We start from the raw sequence: 7692 nt of genomic DNA, 5'->3' as shown, positions 1-7692 counted from the left end.
GGCTACATTTGCCCAGTTTGTGTCTCAGGGTGACATTTCAGTGTTTTATCCTCATGGAATCTCCCACCAAGCAGAGGTCTCCATGAGATACCTACAGCAGTGCCCAAATGTCACCACCATGTTGGTATTCTCCCTCTAAAATTCAAGTGTTTGAAGAGGCTTATCTTCTCCTTCCACTTCTCTTTCCTTTGTGTTGACTATGGAGGGCCATTTGTCATGTCTCTCATTAGGTTCTTCTTCATTCAACTTGCCTTGTAATAGTCTCAGGCTTTAACCAAAACAAATAGCCTTGAAGTCTCCACAAATTTTGCTGACTCACTGTTCACATCCCCTTTCCAAATGTCCACGTATTTAATGTTACGTAGATCACTTGTTGAAGAGTAATGTTTTTTAAACGTTTTGATGTTTCTAATCTTCTGCCACCCTGAAAATTGATTTGTCTCTTCTACTCTGCTTGTTGTATCATGGCCAGATTTGTAGCCATAAGAAAATTCTGCATTTTTATAGCTACTGAGAAAGGACTTCCTGAAAGGTTTTTAAATGATTGATTGCATTATGTCGTCCTTCATATATATTTTTATTATTATTTTGGTTGGTTGGGTTTTGGTTTTCTTTTTTTGTTTCAAATGATCAGTTAAACTTATTTGCCAGCTGCAGGCATATGTTTTACTGGCTCTTGATTCAGAGGATCACCCAGAAATCTTGGTTTTTATCTGGAAAATAAAAAAAACCCCAACAGAACAAGACAGACACTCAGCATTTTGTGTGTCCTTAACCTTCTAGCATAAAACCAGGATTCAGTGAGAAAGTAATGTCTAATATGTAATAGATACTATTTTATATGTTATGTAATATTATTAATATACACAGAATTTATAATGCAACACTATACATATATTTTATGCATTCTATAATGTAAATAGAACTGCTTACATTGTGTTATGTAATAAGCATAATAAATCAAAAAGGCTTCAGGATGGCCTAATTGCAGGCTTCCAGAACCTGAAGGGAGGCTACAAGGAAGATGGAGAGGAACTATTTACAAGAGCAGGACAGGGCAAGAGTAGATTTAGATTACATATTAGAAAGAGAGTAGATTTAGATTACATATTAGGAAGAAACTCTTTACTGTGAGGGTGATGAGGCTCTGGAACAGATTGCCTGGAGAAGCTGTGATGTCCCATCCCTGGAAGTGTTCAAAGTCAGGGATGGATGGAGCTCTGAGGAATCTGGTCTACTGAAAACTGTCCCAGCACACAGCAGGGGCTTTGGAACGAGATTGAAGGGGTCCCTTCCAAACCAGGCCATTCCATAATTCTGTGAAATAATATATGGCATGTTATTGTGTAATCTAATAGCACGCAGTGTATTGCATAATTATACTAACATGTGCATATATTATACACCCTCTGTTAAATAAACCTATAACAACATACATATGAAATATACAGTGTATGTAAGATAGTTTATAATATAAAATACATATCGTTTATCAGTAATCAGTAAAAATTTAAAATAATAGATTTAAAGTATAAATAAATATAAACATTTAACACAAAGTAAATCAACTAAGGTAATCTGAATATATACACATTTAATAAACATTGAATATAGAGTCTGCATTGAGGTTTACCATGTGTTATATACTATGACATAATTTCATGTGTCCAGTGATTCAGTGTCCCTTCAGTGTCCAGTTTCCGCCCCTTCCAAACTCTGGAGCCCAAGTCAACTGGGCCTGTTGGAACAGGCTACTCTTTTGTGTGCTATATTGGTTTGGTGCCTCCTATTTTGTTCACCCGTTTGTTCTGGTACTTCCCATCCTCAGAAGACTTTACCATAATTCCCGAGCCCAGAACCGGCATCTCTCCTGGCATGTTGCCTGCAGAGGCGGTTGCTGTTGGGAAGCCGCGTTGCTTGCCGCGCAATGGCCTCAATTGCTCCCTTCAAGCACCAGAGAGAGCAGCTCTTGCTGGGGCACGTTTCCCTCAGGAGCTGGAGCCAGTAAGTGCATCAGTGCTTCATCACCTTGCTCAGTCCTGGAAAGCAGCAGTTCCAGTGCTGTACACACCATTCCCCTGAGGCATCTTTTCCTTTTAGCATCAGATGTTTGACGTTCAGAATCCTTCCACATTCCTTCTCACCCACAGCCAGCTGCAATACTTTAAATTGCTCGTTATTCCTAATGTTGCAGGATTCCTCTGGCTCCCAGCAATCTTTCCCACCTTCCCAAGTTTATCCTAGTGCTTATCCTCCGCCCTTCCACTTCTCTTCCTGTTCATCCCTTCTCTCTGAAGGGAGGCCCCTGCCTCACAGCCTCCCTGGGGACTGGCTGCCTGTGTCGCCTCGCTGCTGGGAAGCCCTTTGTGAATGGATGCATCCTTCTGGGAAGAAGCAGGCACACAGCATTTAGGAGCAGAGCCACAGCCAGGCCACACAAGCTTTTCCCCTGTGCCAGGAAAGCCCTGCGGGGGCGCAGTGCTCATGGAAACAAGGAGCTTTAACTCGGCATTTGCAATGGTTCCGCTCGCCTAGCTCTGAGGCAGCAGTGCTCAGGCACACCGATCTACTCAGAGCTTCTTCAGCACCCTGGGTTCCTCCAGGCACATCCCACATCCTCCAGGGAGGCGGGGAGCCAGAGGTTTGGAGCAGTTTCTAAAACAAGTTCACGCCCCTCTGAAGAACATAGAACACAACGAGAGCTTGTGAAGCTGCTCTCAGAGGCTGCCTTTGCTTTGGCTTCTTCTGGGAGGCTGTTTCTGGGCATCCCTGACCTGTGCCATACATGAGAACAGTTTGGTGCTATTAGCAATCATCTTCCAGGCAGAAGGGGGTGAGCAGCTCTAGAGCCAAAGCCAGTCTTGATGTCAGAGACCTTCAATCCCAGTCAGGGGTCTGGAGGCAAACATGGTGATTTCCAGTAATCACAGTGCATTTGCCAGATTCTTGTTCTCAGATCTTGTTTAGAAACAGTAGTTGGCATTTGTGCTGGTGCAGCCAGCCATAAACACAAGTGCTGTCCTTACCAGCTGTTTCAGATTTTTATATTAATCTTATGACTAGCATCTACTGTTCATTCTTTCACAGTAGGGTTCTTCTATTGGCAGTTTCAGCAGTGAGCCTGACAAAAGTTATCATCTGTATATTCCCTCTCTGAATCAATGGTAATTTGTTGGTAATCAGTCATCTCCCACTGAGACCTCTCTGTCATCCTGTGTACTGTGCTTTTGTGTGTGTGTGTTAAAACACATCTACAGTATTTCAGGAAAACACAGTATTTCAGTACAGCTGTATAAAGTATTATTCCACAGAGCTCTCCAGGACTGGGGCAGAGTGTCTGGAAAGAACCTGGGGGTGCTGGTTCACAGCCAGCTGAATGTGAGCCAGCATGTGCCCAGGTGGCTTGTGTCAGAACCACTGTGGCCAGCAGGACCAGGGCAGTGATTGTCACCCTGTCTTCAGTGCTGGTGAGGCCACACCTCGAGTGCTGCATCCAGTTCTGGGGCTCTCACTACAACAAGGAGCTGGAGCATGTCCAGAAACAGGCAAGGAAGCTGGGGAAGGGTCTGGAGCACAAGTCCTATGAGGTGTGGCTGAGGGAACTGGGGGTGTTTAGCCTGGAGAAAAGGAGGCTTGGGGAGACCTCTGTACTCTCTCCAACTACCTGAAAGAAGATTATAGTGAGGTGAGGGTCAGCCCCTTCTCCCAAAGTAGCAAGTGATAGGACAAGAAGAAATGGCCTAAGGAAGGTCTAGAGTGGATATTAGAAAAAATGTCTTCACTGAAGGAGTTGCCAAGCATTGGAATGGACAGCCCTGAGAAGTAGTGGTGGGGTCACTGTCCATAGAAGTGTTGGAAAGGTATGTGGATGTGGCACTTTGGGACTTGGTTTAGTAGTGAACACGGTGGTGCTGAGTTGACAGCTGGACTCAGGATCACAGAGATCTTTTCCAACCTGAATTATTCCATGCTTCTATGACAGGGTCAAGTGCCTGGGGTTTTTTTTGGCTGTATTTTGCTTCATGGCCTCCACACAGGAGCAGGAAAGCACTGAAGCAGCTGCCCAGCAAGGCAGTCCCCCCTGGGACATACGCAAGGCTCACCTGGACCCTGAACAACCAGGGAAGTTGGTCCTTAGTGGTGCAGGAGGCTCAGTGCACCTCCTGCCCAGGTCCCTTCCAAGCCAGGCTGTTCTCCTGTTTGCACAGTCCTGCATGCTCAGTTTAGGGGACAGAGTTGATTTGAAACACAATCTTGTTCGCTTCAAGAACAGAGCCCGGAAATTAATCTAGAGAGACGGAAAATGACATCAGGTTCTTGGAGATGGCTGGCATGCTACAAAGAATATAGCAGGGAAATACCCTGTTCCGTGATGTTTACTTTTTCAGATTAAATCTGATTTAATGTGCTTTTCTATAAACTTCAGGAAAGAATCAGGCTGAGTTCGACTTTCCTTTCAATGTAGTTCATGGAGGTCAACAGCATCACCCTGTTATCACAGCCCTGTACCAAGGCAGCCTGGGGTACAAAATGTTGAATGTTATTCCCTCTGTTCAGACACACCATTTGTATCACATTATCCCCCCTATTTCTTCTCCAAGGAAACAGCACAGTCTCTGTAATAGCATGATCAGCAATTTCATATTATTTTAACCCTGTAAACCCTCTTGTATGATATCAGTCCTTAACAAAGTGTGTCACATCCATGACCTGTTGCAATTTGTCACAGGAAGGAACACATTAAAGAATTAGTTCTTTTTTGAGGCTTTTGAGTAAGGTATTATGCGAATTTTTCAAACATTGGATGTCAATTCAAATCCTGTTTGGATGTGAAAAGCAGAATAACTGGATTCTCCATAGAAATCAAAGAAATTGTTCATCAGTTGTGATGACTGCTTTTGTTATTTGCCACACATTTTCTAGGTTTCTCTTTCTCTCCCCTTTTTTGCCAGTGTTGCTTGAGAATGCTTTGATGAGAAAACAAAACAATGCAAAACAAAAAGCCCAAAGACCAACCAAAAACCACCCCACAAAACAACTTTTTTATCAGAAAAAAACCCCAGATTGGCTAGTATCAGAAGCAATTCAGTTAAAACCTGAAGTTCCACCCACAGGGAAGTAAGGCTCAGTTGCTCAGTTGCCTTTATGTTGCCTCTGACCGCCTTTAAAGATGTTCCAGAGCACCAGAAATATCTCCATGGACTGGCTGACATCCTGTATGACCTACAGGAGACCATCAGCACACACATATGTTACTTCTCTCCACAAAACAATTCTTTTTAAGACAGTCAAACCACCTGCCTGCTATTAACACCTTCCACTGGTATTTCTTCCCTAGAGAGGCACTTTCCAACTTCCTTGGAACATCCTGTAGTCCCACCAGGACAAGTGACTCACAGCTGCCATTCCTTTAGTACCGTCACTTCCTTTTTGAGATCATGAACAAACTGAATTTCCTGCACCATCTCATTTTACCACACACCACTGAGCAGTGTGAACATCGCCCCTGGTCAGAGCTCAGGCCTGGGCTGCTGCTTGCTGGGCTGAGTGGCCATCTCTTGACCAAAATTAAAGGGGGCGTGGGTTCTCCTGTGCTGTCTAGTAACCAAATAACCATGCTCACTTTTTCTTTTTTTTTTTTTTTTTTGAGAGAATAAAATAGTTCTAAAACTGCTCAGATCTGCCCTTTCTATCTGAAATTCACAGTCATTACGTACAACTCATCCTCTGCCTCTAGAGACAACGTAACATTTACAGCTGAACATACGACTTAATGAAAACAGGAACAATTCAGATCTGTAGATGCCTCCCATTATTCATCTGCTGCAGCTCTCCTCAGCCAGCAATGCAGCATTTTGGAACACAGGACACAATTCCCCAGCCTTGTACTTCTGCAGTGTTCCTGAAGTAACAAAACAGTGGTAGGGGTACAAAATGCCACCCTGGAGATTAATTTCTACCACAGCAATCTAACATTAACAATTTCATCAGCAGTTTCAATTCTTTTATCCTCTGATTCATGATATAGTTGAAAGAACCATGAAGTTATTCCTCCTGCATTTTGACAGATTCCACTGAATCAGCCTGAATTACAGAAAATGAAAAGCACTGGCAATACCAACCTACTGCAGGTAGTCAGAAGGGGATCCATAAATGCATTATTAGACCATTGCAGGCTGGGTTAACTCAAGTTAGACAGGTGCAGGTGCTTTCCCAGTCACTAAATGCAACATTTCCACATCTGAAGAGCCAGAGGGTGGGTGAGGGTGTACTCAGCAAAAAGCCTCAGGGGGCTGTGGCTGCCTGTGCTTGGCTGAAGGCACTCACCTGGGAATGATCCTAGGATCAGAAAAAGACTGAGGTTGGAATCAGCTCTGGAGGAGAGCTGCTCCAACCCCCTTCTCAAAGCAGAGCTGGCTGCCTGGCTAGGTCAGCTTGTTCAGGGCCTCACTCAGACAAGTTTTGAAGATCTCCAAGGATGGAGATCCATATCTTCCTGGGCCACATGCCTCAGCACTCTGTTCCTTTTCTAGGGAATAATTTTTTCCTCATGTCCCACTGAAGCCTCCCTTGCTGCATCTTTGTATCCTTTGCTGTGAGTCACATCACTTTGCCCTGAGAAGTTCCTTTGCAAAATGAGATTCCACTTAGCAAGAGAAATTCAGGATAACAAGACATCATTCTCTGCAGTTTGTTCTTACCTTGATGAATGGCCCAAGGAAAATGCTGATAAATATATTCAAGAAAAAAGGATGAGCAGATGATTTCAAACTGAGTTACCTATGATCTCTTTTGGACCTGCATTCTTTATATAGTAATTAGTGTATCTAAAATGATGACCTAGCCCTTAACAAGGCTGCTTATGCACATAAGATCCATGAATATTCTTCCTCTTAGGGACCAGAGGAAGGACAAGATAGAGAGTAATGAAGTAAGTTACACCAAACCAAATTAGACAGCTTCACAAACTAGACAAGACTGATAAACCTCATCAAAGGATACCTAGAGAAGTGGCTTTCACTGACTCAGAAGACTTAGCAGTCATCTGAAAAACTGAGTATGGGAGATTAGAAAAGAACAGATGTCTTTAGAAGGCTAAGAGAGGCTGGGAAATAATGGAACAATCAGCTTAACTTCAAGGCTGTCAATCTGCCACCTTTCACAAGCTCTACAGTATTTTCACCAATAAAAAATATAAATCCAGATAACCTAATCTGATTTTGCAGCAATGAATTTAAACAACACCATAAAAATATATTACTAAGTTGTAAAAGAGAAATAGTTCTAAGGTGAAGACCATTTCAGATCAGCTGAGTGCACTCGTCTCTCGATATTCAGATTCAAAGTTAGGAAATTTTAAGATAGAGAAAATGCAAAGTTTTCTATAGGGTAAAATGGCTTTAAAAGTCACTTGGGACAAATGACACAGACGATTTTAGTATTTCAGGCTGTTTCAAAGTCCTTCTTCACTGCCCTGAATTATCAGCTGAAAATATGGACACACACAGTTGGACAGTGTACCAGACAAACAGCTGGCCAGGGAGACATCCAGACCTACAAGGGCAAGAAACCCTGGTAACACAATGTACAGAATATCACCTTGCTGCACAACAAGTTAGTTGGTCAATCTGAAGCCTGAGAAGCCATAGAGGATTGGAGGGGTTGTTCTCAAGACCCTCCTTGGCAGTTTTC

Source organism: Agelaius tricolor, unplaced genomic scaffold, assembly GCF_023055355.1.
Source record: "Agelaius tricolor isolate 1412-34295 unplaced genomic scaffold, bAgeTri1.0.p SCAF_2, whole genome shotgun sequence".
Classification (NCBI taxonomy): domain Eukaryota; kingdom Metazoa; phylum Chordata; class Aves; order Passeriformes; family Icteridae; genus Agelaius; species Agelaius tricolor.
Note: the sequence above shows the minus strand (reverse complement) of the source record.